The sequence below is a fragment of the Eutrigla gurnardus genome (genome assembly GCF_963514095.1).
Source record: "Eutrigla gurnardus genome assembly, chromosome: 9".
NCBI lineage: Eukaryota > Metazoa > Chordata > Actinopteri > Perciformes > Triglidae > Eutrigla > Eutrigla gurnardus.
In genome coordinates, this window is record NC_139923.1 from 4,832,309 (window position 1) to 4,854,479 (window position 22,171).

A 22,171-nucleotide genomic window follows, 5' to 3' on the forward strand; every position below is an offset into this window, starting at 1 on the left:
CGATGCCTGCTCCACGCATCCACTCGTCACCCATTCCTGTCTTTCAGTGTGAAGTCTCTTTTGTCCATGTGACTGTGGCATGGACTCCTGCCCCCTGGGTTTGCGTATCTCCAGAGACCAGTAGGAAACAGATATGAGTTTGGACATAGGTCTTTATCCTTTTATAACAGTTTTTGTTACAGGTCTCTCCCCATGCACGCACGCACACACACACACACATACACCTGGTCACTGCTCCGGAGTCTGGTCCCGATGGAGGTCCGTCCACCACCAGTCCCCTAGGCGGTCCACCTGCCTCTGGTCCCGGCGGATGTCCGTCCGTCACTTGCCTCATGCAGCCTACCAGGGTCCTGCTCATTGCCTGATCCTGTCCCAACGGGGGACCGTCCAATGCCTGCGCCACGCATCCTGCCGGGGGTCCGCTCGTTCCTGTCTTCCAGTGCAAAGTCTCCCTTTGACGATGTGACCATACGATATACAGTGGCTAGTGTAGGCATCAGTAACTTTTGTTACTACCTTACACCACTGTATGCAAATTAAAGGATGAAGCAATATCTCTTGCGAAACGTCAGGTACCGCTTCTCTGTGTAAGATCTGCTTTGTATTACATCTCAACCCTCTCTTGAGTGGTATTTTAATTCTTTTAATCCAGCCTTTTAACCAAAAAACTACTAATAAAGATAACTTTTAAACAACGGTGGAGGGCTTTGCCAGCCCCATTTGGGTCACCAAAAGCCACTTTTTAATCTGCTCCTCATCTGAGTTTTCAAGGCCTACTAGACTAACATCAAACCTCCACCCAGGCATCCAGGCTCAACTACTCACCACCATTAAGGCATCCAGCCTTTACCTCCACCACCGTCTCCATTGCTGAAATTCATCCGAATCTACAAGAACATCCTCCACATCTTCAGGTAAGAGCCCTCCTGTGACAGCCCCTGTATGCCTATGTGACTAACAATGTTGTCTCTGAGGTAGGAGCTGGTTGTATTGGTGACGAGGACCTGATTGCTGGGATTGGGAGCACCTGGACTCAGTGCTCCTACAGGATAAAAGGCCCAGCTTCTTGCCAGTTTTCTCTCTCGCTCAGACGCTGACCACATTTGCACCTTTTGGGTTTTGTTACCTTTTGTTTAGTTACTGCACACCACACATCACATCACCATATTCATGCACCCACACTCTCACTACTGATAATACAGATTGAAACACATCCCATTCTTTTGTGACTATTTTTAAGTTATAATAAAACATGGAATTGACAGTTTTTGTTGTCCTTTTCGGCTTGGTTTGTCATGGCCTAGAGCAGGGGTACTCAAATACAAATCCTCAAGGGCCACAAAGATGTTTTTCAATAACTCAAAGGTCCATTTATTGAGGTCGGTCAGGCCACATGTGATATACTGTATTAAGTGCATTTCTTTTTGTTGTTCTTACCTCTGAATTTTGAGGATATGTTTCTTCAAAATTTGTATGCTTTGTCTCATAATGCCGTTTCAAATTGGAAATCTTCATCACAGATAGTCTCCTGGCATATTAAGCACATGGGTCTTGTGCTGGTTGGAGGAAGAATAAATGCAAACTTTTCAGTCCATTCTTCTTTAAATTGGCGATTTTCACTGTCCACCTTTCTTTAGGCAGAGAATGTCCACTTCATGTAATCTTTTTTCCCATCTATGCTATCTATCTATGCTCCTACTGGCAAAGTGGCAATATGCGAACCGCTTCAAAAACGAAAGTGAAACTTAAAAATGTGCTCGCAGCGCGACCCAATAACAGGCTGTCTGTGTATCGTTGGCATGGAGACAAGTCCCGATACACGTGTTGACCCAACCAAAACACATACTGAAAAAATAATAGTTCTGGGGCCACAAATAGGTGGCCGGCGGGCTGGATGCGGCCCGGGGGCCGCCTATTGAGTACCGCTGGCCTAGAGCCAGGTTTGTGACAAAACTCCACACCCATGTTTCCCCTTTTCAGAGCACAATCTGCACATAGGAGTGGACCTCAAAATGGCGACGCACCCACACACTCACATACACCTACATTCACTCATACATCCACCCCCAAAAACACTACATTACACCCACTCATGTCCCTCTCTGTAGAACGACCCACATACAGACCCGCCAACAGTCGACAAAACCCCACACATGCCCCAACACTCAGTCAACCCCCAGACGCGGAAACCAGAGACACTAGCAAACAGTATTTCAAACCCATCTAGGAAATTCACCATAAACACATCATGGACACAGCTATCTCTACTGGGACATTTCCACCAGGCATGCTACGCCAAGTCAACCGCCTTACTGATTTTATTAAACCATCGACACCCACCACAGAAATACTCTCCCTTTATTTAGGCCCCCGCAACTCCATCTCCGAAGAAGTTCAACAGTATTACTCTCCCATACCCAACCAACCACAACAAACCTCCACAGAGATCCAGACAACACCCCAGATCAACAGCAATAAACCCCAATCCACTTCTCTTCCCTCTCCTTACCCAGTCTTTTAAACAACTGCCTCCACAAATTTGCACACATTTAAACCAGTCCGTAAAAGCCCCATCCAACTCCCGTCAATCCTCACATCAAACCACCCACCCGTCAAGACACACCAAGACCAACAGCTACAACACTCCATAGACCCGGACAACACACCACCCAGCCTGTCCTCCGCGAGAAAACGACCACATAGGTCGTGTGTCAAGCACCGAATTATGACCATATGTTACGTTTCAAAATAGCGCGCCCTCTAGCGGTCAAGTAAATATCGACACTCCGGTGTCTCAGACGATCGCCCCCCGTCAATCACCCCCCCCACACGTCGACCTAAACCTATCCCATATAATTATATGGGATATATACAGATATCCCATATAATCTGCCGGGGCCAGAAAGTAGGGCCCTCTCTGAACTGACTCACAACCCCAACATCATTTTCAAACCTGCAATTTTCCAAAATCGTCATCATGGATCGCCATCGCTACTTCCTTGAAGCCAACAGACAGTTAAATAACACTACATATTACAAACAACTAGACCAAACGATTCAACCTCAAACACAACTCAAACTCAGGAATATCATACAGGACCTTCACAATAAAAAATACATCAATACCAAACAAAAACACTAACTCTCCGGACCGGACAACCCACGCCCCCCCTACTTTTATCTCCTCCCCAAAATCCATAAACAACCCGACACCTGGACCATTCCCTTTGAAGTTCCCCCCGGCAGACCAATAGTCTCGGACTGCAATAGCTCCACCTACCATATTTCACAGTATATTGACCACTTCCTAGGCCCCCTCTCTACCCAACACCCCAGTTACATCAAAGATACATACCACTTTATCGACAAAATCTGCTCCATATCTGTCCCCCCACAATCACTCCTTTTCACCACCGACATCGACAGCCTGTACACCAATATCAACACAGAACGAGGTCTACAAACACTACACACAATCTTCAATGGAAACCCAGACCCCACCCGCCTGGACACAGAACTTCTCAACCTCATCCACCTATGCCTCACCAATAACCACTTCCTCTTCAATAACCAATTTTACTTACAGGTCCATGGCACAGCCATGGGCCAGAGATTTTTGCCAACTTATACATGAACGAGTGGGAGCAAGAAGCCCTAGCCAAATGCACTCTGCAACCAACACTCTACCTCAGGTACGATATCTTTGGAATTTGGCCCCATGACCCATCAAAATTCACAGATTTTATCAACACCCTTAACAATCATCATCCGTCTATCTCCGTCAAATACACCACAAACACAACACACATCAACTTCCTGGACACCACAATATTTTTTTTAACCCCCAAACTCTATAGGCAATACCCTACTGAAACAACATGGCACCTCCCGCATGGCAGCCTGTTGCAGCAGCTCTCGCTACTTTTTAGCTCTTTTACTTTTAAAACATGTCTTTTTACATTTTTTCCTGTTTTCTTTTTTGGTGTTTCATTATTTAATTGTGGGCATCATGGGCACCAAGTACACCGTGTTTGTTGTGGCCCTGTTGCTGTGTTTTTTACACTTTTCGGCTGTGTCTGGGAACCCTGTGTGGAGCCACAGCTCCATTGTTTACAGTAGGGATCAGCTGTTAGCGCTCCGCTACACAGTTGTGCTACCAGAGGAGCAACCCGATGTCCCCCGTGGGCTGAGGAGGAGATGATGGGGTTGTCGCGCTGGAGCCCAGTGCCGGGCGAGAAGGAGACCCAGCGCTGACCCGGCATGAGAGGGAGTACCGGCACTGCAGCATCATGCTGTTCACGGAGACATGGCTCACCTCAGCGATCCCGGACACGGTCACCGCGCTGGACGGATTCTAGCTGATACGAGCGGACAGGACGGCGGAGAGCGGTAAGAGGAAAGGAGGAGGGCTGGCAGTGTTTGTGAATGATAGAGGGTGTAACTCTGGGCACATCACTGTTAGAGAACAACACTGCTGTAAGGACTTAGAACTGTTAGCATGAGACCCAACTATCTGCCGCAGGAATTTTCGCATGTTATCGCGATAGCTGCGTACATTCACCACGCAGTGGTGAGCAGGCTGCAGACACAGCATCCACAGGCTCTCCTCCTGATCTCTGGGGATTTTAATCATGCCTCTCCTTCCTCCTCTCTGCCCACACTCACTCAGTATGTCACCTGCCACACCAGAGACAATAAAATACTGGACCTTTTCTATGCCAACACAACAGGAGTCATACAGCTCATCCCCCTTCCAACCCTCGGAAGATCTGATCACAACCAGGGGTCCGTTTCACAAAGCAGGTTTAGTGAAAACTCTGAGTCTGTTAACCCTGAAATGAGGGAAACTCTGAGTTTTCCGTTTCACAAAGGTAGGTAACTCAAACCAAAGTCCCCGTCATCATCATCATCATCACCACCACCACCTCCACCACAGCAGTCAAATAAAGACACAATACACATTTCATTTGGTCTTCTTTATTTCCTGCAAATACAAGAGCGAGTTTAGTGAGTGTTCCAATAGTTAACATGATTAACATAATTCACCTGTGACCATGCACCTACCTCTAACTTGTGCTCCAGTATCAATTTCTAGGTCAGCCCTCCTAATCTGGCGGTCCAAGTACTGCATTTCTTTCTGTTTTTTGAATTTTTTTCAGCAGGTGAATTTTCTAAATCTCTTTGACTGTTAACTGGGAATACATACAAGGAGGACATTATATATGGCTAAAATGGCCGCCGCTGCATGTGGAGGTGCAGCAGGCAGCAGTGCAGCAGGCAGGAACAAAATTCGAACAAAACCTGAAATCTATCGCACAGATACAGGGAAAATGATTGTGGAAGATGAGTTTTTAAACTTTCTTTTTATCAAGATCAAAACTGTGAAACAGGATGAGATTGTTTTGATGGCTGTGGACCATTTTGGATCAGAATGGATTACAAACTCCCCCAAACTGCTTTTTGAACTGTGCCCAGGTATTACTCGCAAGCTTGTGGCTCACACTGGGCCGCAAAAAGACTCAAAGAACGTCAGGAGTTGCCTTAAGCTTCTCAATGAAGCTGGTGAAAATGTTCCTCGGTTTGTTTCCCATCATCTTGATGAACTACCACCTGTGGCTTTTAACAGCCTTGATGTTTCCTGTTTGCTTGGCAAGATTGAACAACTAGGTGCGGATATTATCACCATGAAACAGGCTGTGTCTCTGCAGACAAACACCTGTAATGATCTGCGGATTATCACCACAGACATAAACCAACGTCTAGGTGCTATTGAGCAGCCTAGAATAAATCTGGAGAGAGGGCCTATTTCCCAAACCAACAAGCCTGGAACAAATCAGAGAGCGTCCATTCACCAAGCCTGTGAGAAGACCCAAGATGGCATGGAGGGCCAGACCAGTGAGGAAGGAAGACTCAAGCCAGAAGGTGGAGAGTTCTGCCTCGGGCCTGGACGGGCCAACCAGCGCCACAAAGGGAGACCCTCATGTGAAGTGGAGTGACATGGCAGCTACCCCACCCTGGAACCTGGTCCAGGACAAGAGGAGCCCCAACCGTCGGAAACAGGTCCCCGAAAATGCTTCAGTAAAGCCCAAACCTCGCCTGAATCCTCCTAAAGGGAAGAAAACTGGCGGCATTGTTGGGACTGGTACTGGTGGAGACATACAAGTCATAAAGTCTAAGCTGGTGAGTGTATTTGCAACAAAATTCTCACCTGATTTAGACTCTGAGACTTTGACTAGTTACATGAAAGATAAACTTGGGCGTGATGTAACCTGTCAAAAGATAGAAACTGTACAAAGCCGGTTCAGTTCATTTAAAATAACCGCAGAGTGCAAAGAAGTGGATGAAATGTACAACCCAGAGCTGTGGCCTGAAGGCACTTTTGTGCGGCGATTCTATGAGGCACGCAAGCCCAAGTCTACAGTGGGGCCAATGTCAGTGATGAATGTGCCTGTAATGGGGGCTGGGGTACATGATGCCCAGTGCTAGCCACAGTGATGGTGGTCAGAGTGGTGTCATACAACTCACGAGGCTTGCGCCTAGGACAGAGTGCTGGGGACAGAGCGCATCGTGTTGTTGTTGACCAGCTACTAGAGACCACAGACATTCTCTGCCTGCAAGAGACATTTTTAGCCAAACAGGACCTTGATAAACTTAATTCTGTATACAGTGATTTTCATGGAGCAGGAGAGTCCACAACGAATTTAAGCACCAGAATGGTGCGTGGTAGAATACCTGGAGGTGTGGCCATTTTGTGGCGCAAGAAATATGATCCAATAATCAGTATTATCAGATTAGAGGTGGACTGGTGTATTGCAATTAAAGTTGTGCATGATATGAATGTTTTTATCATTTTAAATGTTTACACCCCATATGACTGCTATAAAAATTAAGATGAATATATGAATAGGTTGGCATTTTTAAACTCTTATATTAAGGAATGTACATATGCAAATATATTTGTGATGGGTGATTTGAATGCAGACATCTCTGACGATAAATCTCTCTTTGGTCAGCACTTGATGCAGTTCTGTCATGACAGTAAACTGGTTCTTTCCAGCATGAAATTCCTGCCTGTAGATAGTTATACTATCAGTGAAGCATGGCACACAACATCCTGGCTGGATCATGTAATCTGTACAGCCGATGCTCATGAAAGTCTGGAAGTAGTTGAAATTTTGTATGGGTTGACTACCACTGATCACTTACCTGTCTCTATGATGATAAATGTTGATAACCTACCTGACTGCAGCAGTTCAACAGAAGATGGCGCCAAACAGGGTCAAAGTGGATTGGGCTAAACTATCTAAAGAGGATGTCTTGTATTATTGTGGGAGGTCAGATGTTCTCTTAAGGGAAGTACAGCTACCCATGGATGCTATTTTATGTCCAAATATTAACTGTGATGATGTCACTCACTGTAATGACCTATGTGAAATGTATAATAGTATAGTGAGCGCTATACATGAAGCCAGTAGACATCTACACACTCACCCCAGAAAGGTTAAGAATACCAAGCCTGGCTGGAACAAGTATGTAGCAGACCACCAAGAAGCCGCTAAGGCAGCTCATAGGACCTGGGTTATAGCTGGTAGACCCAGACAGGGGCCAGACTTAGAGCACAAGAAACTTACTAATGCTAGATATAAATATGCAGTGCGCTTTATTGGGAAGCATGAGCAAGCCGTAAGAGCTCATTCTATGGCTGAAAACTTGCTTGGTAACAATATCACTGAGTTTTGGAAAGAGGTAAAAGCTACAAATAGGGCCAAAACAGTACTGCCATGCCACATTGAAGGTGTATCTGGTGCAGACAATATAGCAGAGCGGTGGAGGCAGCACTATGCAGTTCTGTTTAATTGTATCAAAAGTGAGCCCTATTGTGTGGGCAAGTTAAATGAGGAAGTGATTCATTTTACTCCCAACGAGGTTTATCATGCTATAGAGCAACTAGCTGATAACAAAGCTAGTGGCAAGGATAACATCACTGCCGAGCATCTTCAGTTAGCCAGCCCCAGAGTAGCAGCACTGCTGTCCATCTGCCTCACAGGGCTGATGACACACATGGTATACTGCCAGACACCATGCTGACAGTCACATTAGTGCCAGTCATTAAGGACAAGGCAGGTAAAATAGGGAGTATGGACAACTATAGACCCATCGCCTTAGCCAGCATTCTTTCAAAGGTGCTAGAAAAGATGCTACTAGATAGACTGAGTGAGTTCATTTACACCACAGAAAATCAATTTGGCTTTAAGTCTAAGCACAGTACAGATCTATGTATCTATGCCTTGAAAGAAACTGTTGAATCCTACAGAAGGCAGGGCTCTACAATGTTTCTAGGGTTTATTGATGCATCCAAGGCATTTGACAGAGTAAATCACCATAAGCTTTTTACTAAACTCATGCTTAGGGGTGTGCCTGGATGCATCATACGAATCCTGGTTTACTGGTATGCCAACCAAGGTATGCAGGTGAAATGGGGAAACAGCCTATCCTCACCCTTCAGTGTAGGCAATGGGGTACGGCAGGGGGGGCTTCTGTCTCCAGCCCTGTTCAACCTATACATGGACAACCTGTCAAAGCAGTTGGGGAAGTGTAAGACAGGTTGTCTGATAGGGAACACTCTGTTAAACCATCTGATGTACGCAGACGATTTGGCTATTATGTCCCCCAGCACTGTTGGGTTCCAGCAGCTGTTGGATATATTGTCAGAGTATGGGGTTGAGTTTGACGTACAGTACAATACAACACAAAAATAGAGTGTTGTATTGATATGTAGGACCAAGTAAGATCAGAAGTTGCACTTTCCAATGTTTTACCTGTCAGGGCAATCCCTCTGTGTATCTAACTGTACGAAATATCTTGGGCACATCATCACTGACAAGATGGAAGATGATGCTAACATGTACAGGCAGAGACGAATGTTGTATGTCCAAGCAAACATGTTAGTCAGGAAATTCCACTACTGTTCTGATGATGTGAAAGTAAACTTGTTTTCGTTCTTACCCCATACATAGGGGTGCACTCTATGTATGCAGCCCCATTATGGGTCAGCTACAAAAAGGAGACCCTGCGCAAACTTCAGGTAGCATACAATGACTGTCTGAGGATACAACTGAAAAAGCCCAGGAGTAGCAGTGCTAGTAAGCTCTTTTGTGACTCAGGGCTAAGCACTTTACAGGCTCTCTTGAGGAACCTGGGGTCCGTTTCACAAAGCAGGTTTAGTGAAAACCTTGAGTTAGTTAACCCTGAGATGAGGGAAACTCTGGTTTTTCGGTTTCACAAAGCCAGTTCAGCATAAATCTGAGTCAGTTACCCGGATAACATACTCCGTGAACCTAACCTGCTCGCTAGCAGGTTTGCTTCAACAAACCCTGAGTTTCTCCCTACATGTCTCCGCCTTTTTACGGAATCTGAACCAACTCTGAAAAAATGTGCCGTCCTTTTATCATCAACCTAATCGATATGGAAATAAAAGTGATTCTAGCAGCTTTGCGTCGGGAGAGGATTTTGATTACCTTTCCTTTCAATCACATTAGATATTATCTAAACAATATTCTCCGACATTTTCAACATTTCATATCACGGACATAATCCGCAACCAGATTCTTTGCGGAGCTAGCTTTTTTGCGAACGGGAGATTTATTAAATGTTTAAGTACATTTCTGTGTTGAAATACCTGCTTATATTTACATTTAATATGTGAAATATGATTAAAATCATATGCCTTTGTCATCGTATTTGCGCAATATTCTTATGTTTAATTTTCAACTGAAGCCACTTTCTTTCTGTGCCTGGGGGGATTACACCCAATGAAAATGATAATTTATTCATTGCGCTACTTTGTGAACTACGGGAGTTGAACCCCTGTCACCTGCACCGTGGGTGGCGTTGCTAACCATTACACCACAGTGTCGCTCTGCAAAACTGAAAATGAACACTTATTACCTTTAGATCAATAGACTGTTTTATTCTGTTATACACATTAGATCGGGCAGTAATTGTCTGCCACGCCAACTATCGCTACTTTGCTGCAGTTACGTTGCTCCGCTTTCTCAGGATGAGCTCGTTTTCTACATAAACACTCAGTAATATCTAATGACGCTCTTCCCGTTGCCATGGTGAATCGTAGTATCGGAGCTCCATTGATGATGGCTTTGTAGAGTCGGCAGGCACACGCGTAACTCAGAGTTTACATACTCAGAGTTGACTGAACTAATTCAAAACCGCTGTTCTGAATATATATATATAGGTCTAGGCATATTACATTTTATAAAAGCACTTGTGTCTTGGGGGGTTAGCTCAGAGGATGAGCTCCCTCCCGGGATTCCCTCAGCCACTGGCCTTCCTAAAGTCTGGCTTAGAGCCAGCTCCTCTGCCTCCGTCAGAGGTGGCGGTGCGGGGCCACCACCCGTTTTACGGGCATCTGCTTTCTTTCTGTTGGCTGAGTAGAAGTTTGTGTTAGTTTAAATAGGCTTAATTATTTAACAGAACATGATATAGATGAGAAGACATGTATGTGTGTGAAAACAGCATTATGTAGGGGATAAAACAACTGTACAGTCAAACAGCCACTTAATATTTACAGTACAATGTAAAACATGATCAAAATGAGGCACCCCCATGAGATTATGCCAAGGTCTTACCTGTTTGAAGAATGTTCTTATGTTTCATTTTAAGCTGCTGCCAAGTGCGCTTCTCCCCCGCAGGATTGCACCTAAATGAAATAAATTAATAGGCTACCACTCAAGCAGTTTCCCCCTGTAATATTATTTTGATTGCAAAGGACTACATTTAAACTTACGCATTGACCCGTGCAGCAATGTTCTCCCACGCCGCCTCTCTCTGTTTTGCTGCTGCAGCGATGTTACACTTTCTCCTTAAAATGTGCTCAAACTCACCGTATGAGCGCATTAGTATTTCTAATTCCAGCGGAGTGAAAAATGTAGCCCTCCTCTTCTCCGTTGCCATGGTGAATCGTCGAAACGGGGCTCCATTGATGCTGTCTTTTTATACTTGTGGTGCACGAGCTTAACTCCGGGTGAAACTACTCCGAGTTGATCAAACTAACTCAAATCAGCTGTTCTGGAACCGAAAACTCAGAGTTTCCTAACTCAGAGTAGATCAACTCAGAGTTCAGGGTTAGACTCAGAGTTTGTTGAACTTGCTTTGTGAAACGGACCCCTGGTTCATCTCCTACCTGTGTACAAACCTCTGGTACACAGGCAACCAGCTGTGACCCACACAGTGAAAGCCTGGTCTGAGGAGAGTGATGAGGCTCTCATGGACTGCTTTGAGTCTACTGTGTGGGAAGAACTCTGTGAGGGACATGGGGAGGACATCGACAGTCTCACACACACAATACGGATTACATCAACTTCTGTGTAGAGAACACTGTCCCCACCAGGACAGTACGGTGTATCTCTAACGATAAACCCTGGATTAATCCTGACATAAAGGCTCTCCTTAAGGAGAAAAAGAGAACTTTTAGGTCAGGAAACAACGAGGAGCTAAAAACTGTACAGAGGGAGCTGAGGAGAAAGATTAGGGAGGGGAAGGACAGCTACAGGAGGAAGATGGAGGATCAGCTGCAGCAGAATAATGTCAGGTGAGTCTGGAGAGGCCTGAAAACCATCTCTGGCCACAAGAAGCTGTAGGGGACCTGGGGTGGGCTAATGACCTAAACTAATTCTTCAATAGGTTTGATCAGCTTTCCACCCCTCCCCCGATCCAGCCAGCCCTGCTGCAACCCCTTTCATCTGCATCTCCAGTTCACACCCTCTCCTTTGCTCTCCTACACCCGTGAACATCCTGGAAATGGACATTGAGATGGTAACATCTTACAAATACCTGGGTGTTCACATTAATAATAAACTGGACTGGTCTGATCATGCTGCTGCGCTCTACAGGAAGGGTCAGAGGAGACTCTACCTGTTGAGGAGACTGAGGTCTTTTGGAGTGCAGGGTGAACTCCTTAAGACCTTCTACGACTCAGTAGTGGCATCAGCCATCTTTTATGCAGTGGCCTGCTGGGGCAGTAGTATCACACTGAAACATCCTAAATGTCTGAAGGAGCGTTATCGCAGGTCGTTCCTCCCTGCAGCTGTTAGACTGTACAACAAGCACTGCTGTCAGTAGACCACACACAACCAGGCTCCTCATCCCATGTGCAATAGGCTGTTATTTTACACAAGTGCAATACAAACATAACATCCCATGCTCCAGACCCGGCTGCAGAAAAAAATTTAGGGGGGGGGCATTACATTTTTTCAGGGGGGCAAAGTTTTTCAACCTACATTTTATTTGCTTCAGGCAGAACAATGGCTTCGTGACCACTGCTACGGTGCGGAGAAGTAATTTTCCTCTCACTAAAAAGGGGCAGTTCATCCCAAAATCTAAAAAACAAACAAAATAGTGTAGTCCTGTATCCATTTATGCAACTCGAGCATTTATTCAAGAAGACCGGCAACAAGGGTTGTGGCATGCAGATAGCGCCATACAGCTTCACTTCTACTGGAAACAGAAGCACTGATGTCAACCTGAACACTGAAGTAAACATTCATACTGGGAGCGGTACAGCAGCTAGGGAGCTACCTCTCCTAGCATGAATGTTTAACAACAACAGCAACACTGTGTTACTGTTGACTTCAGTGCTGACGTATCCAGTAGAAGTGAATATCGCTGCTTCCTGCTCGCTCCCGTTCGCGTCGTCACTTCTTGTCCGCGTATTTTTTGGGGAAAAATACGGATATCCATGCCGAACACCACAGCTAAATAACTTGTTGTTAACTCAGTGACCCGCCCCCCCAACACCTGTAATTGGCCAGCACGTTTGTTCGTTGGTTGGATTGGTTGAATTGTATGATCGACAAACCGAGATAGGAATAGAAGAGCGTTGGCCACTCCGAGGTAAAAAACAAAACCCAAATAATTTAAACAGCTTCCAGCCCAGGGCGGGCACGGCTGACTCCGCCCATGCCGCCGGGACTGCCATGCTCAATCTCTGTCTATAATGTAAATATCTAGTCCATTCTGTATATATTCTGGAAATTGTCTATTATGTACACTATACATTCTACTTTATTTAACTTCCTTTATATAGTCTTGGTGTTAATATCTTTTTTATATTGTACTTTTCTTGTCAATGCATGTTTATTATTTATTATCCTTATTTTGCTGCTGTAACGCTGTAAATTTCCCCACTGCGGGATGAATAAAGGACTATCTTATCTTATTTTATCTTATCTTATCTTAAATGACTTAACTTCAGATCCCACTTTACATCTTCCGCACCCACATTATCAGCAGTGCCGTCACCAATAAATCAGAATTAACCTTAATTTAAAAAGCTAATTCCCCCGATCTCTGATGTGTGAACCCAGCGGATTGAATACTACCTGTCAATTAAGAATGTGAAACTGTTCTGGGATGTAATCAGGTCGACTCTATGACATAGAAGGTACAGGGATAAGCTGCAGGCGAGATGAGAGCAGTGACTGTTGAGCTCATCCTTAATGCCTTTTGACAACTTCAACCTCATTTCACGTTTCCTGGAGTCTCATTGGCTGACACGGTGGAAGGTTAAGAGCCTCTGTGGACAGAAGGTTGCTGCTTTTACATTTGCAGGTTCTGCATGCATATAAAGTGGTGTGTAGGGAGGCTGATCTCCTACAGCAATATATCAATCTTTACGTCCTCCTCTTATCGGACACTAGTTTAGTTAGGTGTTGTTGCCCTTCTCATGGCTTTGTTCTTCTGTAGTTTAAATCTAGTTTAATCTCTTAATCTGGGAGGTAAACAAACTGACTGAGCACTTGACATCTTTTCGGCTTTTCGGCATCTCTTCAGCTTTCATACAGACTAAGATTTGATAGGCTACTGTGCAGAGGTGATCTTGTCTCTATTAATCAACGGCTCGATACACGTTGGTGTGGTTTGTAGAATAGAGTGTTAAAATGTTAAAATGAGGTGATTTCTGAAGCGCCCTGCAGTTTCTCACCTCCTACAGATACAAGCACAAGGCCTCCATTACAAAGTAGGGTTGGGTGGATCCATCCAAATATCGATAGTATCGATACCAAGGTGGGTATTGGTATTGGATCGATACTAGCTTGATGAGATGGATATTTTTGTTGTAGTTTCTCTTCTATAAGTTCAGCAAATCACTGGGATTTCTTCACAGAGTTTGTGTGAGTGCAGCATCTCTCTCAGTCCTCATGCACAGCGTTCTTCTCCACCTCTCTCACTCCGCTCACTCCGGTTCACTAGGCCCCTCCCCTCCTCTCCCGCTCCTCTCCCCTCCCCCGCTGCCATTTACTAGATATGAGTAATTTGAAAAAACATGTCATTTTTTCAACTCTGTCAGACGTCAACTCTGTCAGATATTTCGTCTGACGGTGTTGACATGTGAGCTGACCCTTTAACTGAGCCTCAGGCCACAGCTACAGTTAAAGGGATAGTTCACCGCCACGCAGGTGGTCTAGTGGTTAGAGCACATGCCATGTACGCATATATGCAGCCGACCCCTTTTCGAATCCTGACCGGAGGTCCTTTGCTGCATGTCACATCCCCCTCTCTCTCCCATGTTTCCTCTCTGACCACTGCTAAATAAAAGGCGTCTATGCCAGAAGAAAAATCTTAACAAAACAAAGGGACAGTTCCACATTTTGGCAAATTGGCCCATTGCCATAATCTCTATATTCACAGCAGTAGGTTCATTACCTTTATTTGTCGGTGTAAACTATTTTTAGCTGCTCAGAGCTTTTCAGCAAGCAGTCTCTGTATTTGCCTCTAAAACAACTCTGTCTCGTTTGAAATCTCTGAAGAATCTCATCATAATGTACACACTCAGGCAGTAGACCCCTGTGGTACGTTCAAAATGTCCCCAGGAACATTTTGACATTTTCATGTGTGCCTTAAAGATCCTGTGACCAGGTACTCCTTGTTTGAAGTTTGATACCCTTTCCCTTGATAGTCTCTCCCTTTGCCATGTTCAGAACATGCTACATATCCTTAATCAGTTTGATTCTCCATTAATTTGTCAACACTGTCAGTTGTGTGTCAACACCGTAAGATGGAGGTTTTTCATGTTTATACAAAAATGCATATTTCTGTTGTGCAATTGACTGGGTTCATATGTTAAAACACCAACTTATCTACATGTAGCAGTGTCTTTTGTGCACAAAACCACTGATTGTATATATAAAAATGAAAAAAATACTCAACGAAATTAAAGGTGCAATATGTAAGAAATCCTAATATGTCATAGAGACTCAGGAATAATGATCATATAACATACTGAACTCACCAACAACAACAGTACAGCCAAAATATTCGCATTTTAAAAAATCTTTTGCGGACCGCAAATCATGTTTATGTTTTGAAAACATGTTTTGGCAAGTGGCGCCACCCACCGGCGTCTACAAATCATTGCAGTCAGTAGAGTCTCTGCCGAGCAACCATGGGTTGCCAGTTTCGACTGAGCCACACCGACTCACGGAGCGGCTCCCGGTCGGTCAGAGCGCAGCCGACCCCGGCAGTCACCGAGGATCAACAGCTGAGTGGCGGCGGCGAGGAGGCGGAGGCTCCGCTTTTATGTCCGCGTCATAACGCTTTTGGTGTGTGTTTAAAACAGTAGGTTTACTTCAAAACCCGAGCGTCAGACGCTGTCAGAGCGTTTATGAACAGTGTTTCAGAGCTCCTCCTAAATGTCTCAAAGTAGGCTTTCAGGTAATTTCGCGGCATAACAGCGCCTTCCGGGTAAAAAAGACGTAGTAAATCTGGAATAAAAAATGGCACTGTTATTTAATCCCCGAATCCCATTCATTAACACAATATCTAATATCAGTTAATGAGTCGTTTTCCGTTTCTCCGTTTTTAAAACGAATAACGGGATACAAGTCATTTTTCCGTTTTTCGTTCTTTTATTTTGAAGCGAAAAACGGGAAACGACTCGTTATCCATTTTGCGATTGTTGACTTCAAAACGAAAGTCGGATGTCAGCAACGTAGCCTACACGGACCGTTTATCCACTTAATCATTGTGTGCGTCTCTCCCCCGACCCTCCCAACAAAAATCCCGCCCCCCTCTCAGAAAATAGTTCCGACGTCCATGAACAACGTTATTCATTTCGATCATAGAAACAAACGTTAGCAGCACAGCTAACGCTAGCATCATTAGCACTGTCCTGTTACGGGCATCCGGCTGTCCGGCCGCCGTCCAGCTTGCTGACGGAGGATACGCCAACAGCTCTGGCAACCTTGAGTCTGGAGGGGAGGGGGTGGAGGGGGAGGCGGATACGACTCGCTGCAGTGTTTTGAATTTGAGTGTCATACCGTTTTTGGCCACATTCTTACATATGGCGCCTTTAAGGTAATTTAAATTGGCTCATTTCAAAACAATGGAAAATAATATTAAAAGTGTATATAATGCAATTTATCACTTAAGCTTGTTAAGGCACACCATTTCTACACACTTAAAGATTTCACAGTGTTGGTGAATTGATCAAACACACACAAAACATATTTTCATGTGTCAGACGGAGTTGACAAATGTCAAGTTACTCACTGAGTAAATGTCAATTTTTATAAAAATTGGTTAAATAAATTGCCTGTTCCTTTTCATGGTAGATAGATGAGACCTGTGTTTATGAAGATATCCAATTCAAATTAATTTGGCATTGATTTTTTGTTTGTCACTTTTCAAAAGTACTTTTGTCCCTAATCTCAAGAATCAGTGATAGGCAAAAGTACAAAATTAATCAATGATCAACAATTTTCAAGTAAAAAGTATCGGTATCAGCAATACTAGCCCTGTAATTACTTGGTATCGGATCAATACCAAAATTTGCAGTGTCGCCCACCCCTATTACAAAGGAAGTGTCAGGCCTGGACAGAAAGACGACTCAGGAGCAGAGGTTGAACAGTTCAGGCAGATCCATCCATCCATCCATCGTCTACCGCTTATCCTGTATTCACGGTTGCGTGGGGGGGGCAGGTCGCCAGTCTATCACAGGGCTGACATGTAGAGACAGACAACCATTCACACTCACATTCAGTTCAGGCAGATCTTTATTTCCAAACTTCCGTCGGCAAAGTGAGAACTAAAACAGGCTATGAAACACTTATAATACACATAACACTTATTAATAATTGAGAACCGTGAAAGCACTAACAAACATGAGAACCCTTACAGGAAAAAGATGACAAAGAAAAAGGCTGAGACTACTCTATTCTGTGGATTAACTATGGAATTTACAAAAATGACAAAGGGAGACACAGACTATTTAAAGTCCCAGTCAGCAAGTCTGGCGGATCGAGGTCAGATTTTGAATGTTTACAACTCTCACGCTCCTCCCCCACGGCCACCGAGCTTCCCCTCGACTTTGTGCCCTTTGAAATCCCTTAGATCACACCACCTTTGAAACGCGGGTCCGATGTTGACTATGGTTTTATCACGGGCACCGTCGCAATCTTTCTTTTTTCCTTCTTTTCCACCGGTGTTTTCTTTTCCTTGGTTGTTTTGGACCTCCTCGTTCCAGTTTTAAACAAGGAATTGGAAGCTTGTTGTTACTTCCCTCCGCCTTCCCCCTGTTATAGTGGAACGACCCGAGGGGGGAGGGGCTCTGTGTGTGCACGAACACAGCCCTGCGTGCTGATTGGACAGGATGATCTGGGCTCTGTCGATTTTTGCAAAACAAACAACAGGCTCTACGTGCACGTAGAGGCACGCTTTCTTTTCTAAAACCGGATGATTTATGTTGTTCTATCGGAGCATAGTGTCGGCTTCGGTGAATATGATCAAAAAAATGTTGCCGACTGGGACTTTAAGAGCACGAGGGTAATGGGCAACAAATGGAAACAATCAGGAATCAGGGATGACGTCAGACCGGGGACACATGAGAAAGGGCAAGTGACCTGAAACGACAGGAGAGTTACTTTTCAAAATAAAACATGAAATTCACAAGACAGAACCCAAGACAAGACAAACCTCACCGCGGCGTGGCAGTAAGTCCAAAGAGCAATACTTCACCTTTTTTAATGTTGTTTTGTTTTGTGTAAGATGACGCATTCAGTCAGTGACGATGATGTCACAACTATTGTACAGAGCTCTTTGCTAGCGATTTATGTTGAATGCATTGCTGTGCAGCGCGGAACAAAGCTTATTTTTCTCTTCCAATGCAATGGGTCAAATTTGACTCACAAACTTGAGAGATTCCAGAAGAAAAGAAAGGCAATGCAAAATGAACGGACATCTTGTTTTTTTACGACATCTGGAAAGACTCAAACAGCAGTAAAAGAAGCAAAAATACCTCTAATTTCTCTAACCTGATTTTAGCTAACTATTTAGCTAACCCAGATTTCTATGAAAGGTTTTACACTCAGGGCCTGTCCACACGAAAACGTTTTCAGTGCGTAAACGCAGAAGTCGCCCTGCCGTCCAGACGGATCCTGCGTTTTTGCGGCGTGAAAACGCACTTTTTTGAAACCAGCTCTCAGGGTGGAAAAGAAAAAAACGACACGCCTCCGTTTCATGATCGTTTTCGTGTAGACGCCGAAAACGAATACGCTGACGTCATCGGCCCGCTCCTGACGTCATCGGCCCGCTCCTCGACCCTCGAGCCTGACTTCTTCCCCCGCGACGTCTCGTGACAACAACAACAACGGTGGCCTCCGTGCTCGTAGCAGATATTCTGCTCGTCTGTACGTCGGTGTATCAGGGCCGCTGTATAAAAAAAAAACGGAGCCGAGAGAGGGGGGGCATTTATTTGTCTAATTAATCCATCCCAACGTGTGACGACGCCTCATCAAGGTCCTTAGGGTAACGGCTATTGATGCTTATTGTTGGTTTTATTTATACGGGCCAAATTGTCATTTTATGGGTGTTTATTGATCGGGTGGTCGGGCGGAGATTAGCCGTAACTCTCACGTGTTGCCATAGCAATGGCAAACATCCGGTCAAGCTCCGTCTCTTCTTCTGCGTTTTTGTAGCAGAAACAGCGCCGCATAAGGGCCTGGAATATGTACTACAGGGCGCTGAGTCGTTTTCAGTGGATTCGTCTGGACGCGGATTTTCTTGAAACGACGCCAAGGCAAAACGGAGAAAAAACGTTTTTTTGCTTCGTCTGGACGCCCCCTCAGTCACCTCCCCCTCTCGCTCTCATCTTAATGAGTCTTGACAAGAGACCCGTGAGGAATTTTTTATAGTTATTTAAGAACAAGGTACATTTTATATCTCATTCTTACCTCTTTTAACAGAACCTATGCACAGGGTTTAGGTCCAATTTTATTTTCTATTTATATGCTTTCACTCAGCCAAATTATCCTGTGGCAGTCTTTCATTGCTATGCGGATGACAGTTACTGCAACTGCCTTCTATCTGGTATCAACCATAAATCACTCTCCCACCTCCAGCTGGTCAATAACTCAGCCTTCTCCATCAGCCATCTTTGGAAAGTCCTGCAGGCCCCAGGAGATAAGGCTTGCTGAATCAGTGAATTATTTTAAATCTCTTCTGAAAACACATTTTTATACACTTGCTTGTGATGTGAAGTCACCTATTTATGGTTGAAACTTGTATAGTTGCCCATGTATTCTGTCCTGTCTTAGCTTAACTTCCTGTTGTTTTAGTTTTCCTTTTTCTGTGCATCACCTGTTTGTGATTAGTCTCATCAGCATTGCCCCGTCTTCTTGTGTCTCCCTCCAATCACCCTTCAGCATGCCCTCATGTTTGCCCACCTGTGTCTTGTCATTCCAATTAGTCACTTGTCTATTTAGTCTGTGTTTTCTCTAGTCTTTGTCAGTTCTTACTGTGTTACTCTGTTTCCTGGTTTCCTTCGTAAGTTGGTTTGTTATCCAGCCTGATCCATGCCCTCTTGTTTTCCTATGTTTTAATGGACTTTTTCCTGCCTTTGTCTTCATTTACTTTATTCTTCTGCCTGCCTTTTTGTACTTCATTTGTAAGTTTATTTATTATTAAAACTCTGTTTCAGTCACCTCTTTAGACCAAATAGTCTGTATTTGGGTCCTAAAGTAAGTTACGCTAATAATGACATTTTCTGTCTTGTCAATATGAGGCATGGTGGAAATTCATTTTAGTAATCTGACTGCCTGCTCATTGAGAGGCAATGTTGGTGGCTAAGGGGCATTCTGCTGTCCACTTTTAGCAGAAGGGAGGTTTGACGTGCCTACAGTTTGGCTCGGTCCAGATATAAAGCCCAAAAGGTTCTTCCCTATTTTACAGAAACATCTTGGATCCTTGTCTTCAAATAGCAAGCCTGAAGAAATCTGGGTGATATACACTCACCGGCCACTTTATTAGGTACACCTGTCCAACTGCTCGTTAACGCAAATTTCTAATCAGAAACTCAATGCATTTAGGCATGTAGACATGGTCAAGACGATCTGCTGCAGTTGAAACCGAGCATCAGAATGGGGAAGAACGGTGATTTAAGTGACTTTGAACGTGGCATGGTTGTTGGTGCCAGACGGGCTGGTCTGAGTATTTCAGAAACTGCTGATCTACTGGGATTTTCACGCACAACCATCTCTAGGGTTTACAGAGACTGGTCCGAAAAAGAGAAAATATCCAGTGAGCGGCAGTTCTGTGGGCGTAAATGCCTTGTTGATGCCAGAGGTCAGAGGAGAATGGCCAGACTGGTTCGAGCTGATAGAAAGGCAACAGTAACTCAAATAACCACCCGCTACAACCGAGGTATGCAGAAGAGCATCTCTGAACGCACAACACGTCGAACCTTGAGGCAGATGGGCTACAGCAGCAGAAGACCACACCGGGTGCCACTCCTGTCAGCTAAGAACAGCAAAAATGAGGCTACAATTCGCACAGGCTCACCATAATTGGACAATAGAAGATTGGAAAAACGTTGCCTGGTCTGATGAGTCTTGATTTCTGCTGCGACATTTAGATGGTAGGGTCAGAATTTGACGTCAACAACATGAAAGCATGGATCCATCCTGCCTTGTATCAACGGTTCAGGCTGGTGGTGGTGGTGTAATGGTGTGGCTTCTTGGCACAGTATTGTTGCTGACCATGTCCATCCCTTTATGACCACAGTGTACCCATCTTCTGATGGCTACTTCCAGCAGGATAACGCGCCATGTCATAAAGCGTGAATCATCTCAGACTGGTTTCTTGAACATGACAATGAGTTCACTGTACTCAAATGGCCTCCACAGTCACCAGATCTCAATCCAATAGAGCACCTTTGGGATGTGGTGGAACGGGAGATTCGCATCATAGATGTGCAGCCGACAAATCTGCAGCAACTACGTAATGCTATCATGTCAATATGGACCAAACTCTCTGAGGAATGTTTCCAGTACCTTGTTGAATCTATGCCACGAAGGATTAAGGCAGTTCTGAAGGCAAAAGGGGGTCCAACCCGGTACTAGCAAGGTGTACCTAATAAAGTGGCCGGTAAGTGTATATTTAACAGCGACCTTTCTATTGAAAAACAAATTACAAATGTTCAGTCATGTTTTTATCAGTTAAGGAGGATCTCTCCCAGCCTGGTCTCGAGAAGGTCATTCATGTTTTTATCTCTTATTTAGATTATTGGAATTCATTTTTCTCAGGATTGAGCAAAAGCATGAACGTGAACCTCCAGTCGGTACAAAATGCAGCTGCTCGGTTTTAACAAATGCTTGAAGACAAGATCACATCAGCCCTGTTTCAGCCTCACTAAGTTCTAGAATTTATTTTAAGGTTTTACTGAGCAGCACTTCATGGCTCATCCCCCTGCTACATTGCTGAATTGTGGCTCATATCGTCAGACCAGGGGTCCGTTTCACAAAGCAGGTTCAACAAACTCTGAGTGTAACCCTGAACTCTGAGTTGATCTACTCTGAGATAGGAAACTCTGAGTTTTCGGTTCCAGAACAGCTGATTTGAGTTAGTTTGATCAACTCGGAGTAGTTTCACCTGGAGTTAAGCTCGTGCACCACAAGTATAAAAAGACCGCATCAATGGAGCTCCGATTCGACGAGACACCATGGCAACCATTTTTCGAAGCAAGTGTAACACCGCTGCAGCAGCCAAAGAGAGGGAGACGGCGTGGGAGAAAATTGCTGCTCGGGTCAATGCGAAAGTTTTAATGTAGTCCTTTGCAATCACAATAATATTACAGGGTGACACTGAGTGGCAGCCTATTAAT